The following is a 1,364-nucleotide window of genomic DNA, read 5'->3' as shown; positions in this document are numbered from 1 at the left end:
ACAAATTTTGCTTAACAGAAAATCCAGTTTTTTGAAGCATATTTAATGTCATATGAAGAAGTGTATATGATGTAAGAACTGAGAAAATGATGATAGAAGGAAGCAACTCAAAGTTCAAGTATAGTCCACATTTTTCAAATAAGTAAAAATCTGTACCAGCAAACCCCGGCAGGGGAGGGAAGTTGTGGGCGATCAGGCCAGCAGGGGAGGGCAGCTAGGGGTGACCAGGCTAGCAGGGGAGGGCAGTTGGGGGAGACCAGGCCTGCAGGGGAGGGCAGTTGGGGGTGACTAGGCCTGCAGGTGAGGGCAGATAGTGGGCGACTGGGTCATCAGGGGAGGGTAAGTTGGGGGGGGACCAGGTATGTAGGGGGTGGGCAGTTGGGGGTGACCAGCTGACAGGGGAGGGCAGTTAGGGGCAATCAGGCTGGCAGGGGAGCAGTTAGGCATTGATCACACTGGCAGGGGAGTGGTTAGGGGCAATCAGGCAGGCAGGCAGGCGAGTGGTTGAATGCCAGCAGTCCTGGATTGTGAGAGGGATGTCCGACTGCTGGTTTAGGCACAATCCCTGTGGCCTAAACTGGCAGTCAGACATTCCCCGAGGGGTCCCAGATTGGAGAGGGTGCAGGCTGGGCTGAGGGACAACCCCCCCACAGTGCACAAATTTTGTGCACCAGGCCTCTAGTCTAATCTAATAAAAGACAAACATGCAAATTGACCGGACCTTCGCTACACCTTAAGCCACGCCCACCAGCCAATCAGAGAGACTATATGAAAATTAACCCAACCAAGATGGCGGCCGGCAGCCATGGAGCTGGAGCAAGCAGGAGGCTTGGTTGTTCCAGTGATGGAGGAAGCCAAGCTTTCCAGCCGGCTCTGAGCTCCACTGAAGGCAACAAAGTTTCAATTATAGAAGATAAATAAACCCCAGATACCTGCTTTCAGCCCGCCGGCTGTGGCCACGGAGCTGGAGCGAGCAGGAAGCCAAGCTTCCTGCCTGCCGTGGGGCTCTGAGCTCCACTGAAGGCAACAAAATTTCAATTATAGAAGGTAAATAAATCCCAGAATTAAAAAAAAGAAAAAAAGGAGAGGCTGTCGCCAGGGGGCTTGGCCAGCATGAAAACGGTCCCCAACCCCTTACCCAGACTGGCCAGGCACCCCAGTTGGGACCCCCCACCCAAAAGGGGGTGTGGCCAGCCTGAAAACAGCCATCAGCCCCTCACCCAGGCTGGCCAAACCTCCATGGTGTGAGGGTCCCCTCTCGGGGGGGGGGGGCTTGACCAGCCTGCAAACAGCCATCAGCCCCTCACCCAGGGTGGCCAGGCACCCCAGTGGGGACCCCCACCCTGAAGAGGGTGTGACCAGCC

Source organism: Myotis lucifugus, unplaced genomic scaffold, assembly GCF_000147115.1.
Source record: "Myotis lucifugus unplaced genomic scaffold, Myoluc2.0 scaffold_2, whole genome shotgun sequence".
In the NCBI taxonomy this organism is placed as follows: domain Eukaryota; kingdom Metazoa; phylum Chordata; class Mammalia; order Chiroptera; family Vespertilionidae; genus Myotis; species Myotis lucifugus.
The sequence above is the reverse complement of the archived record's forward strand: the minus strand, read 5'-3'. Positions refer to the sequence as shown.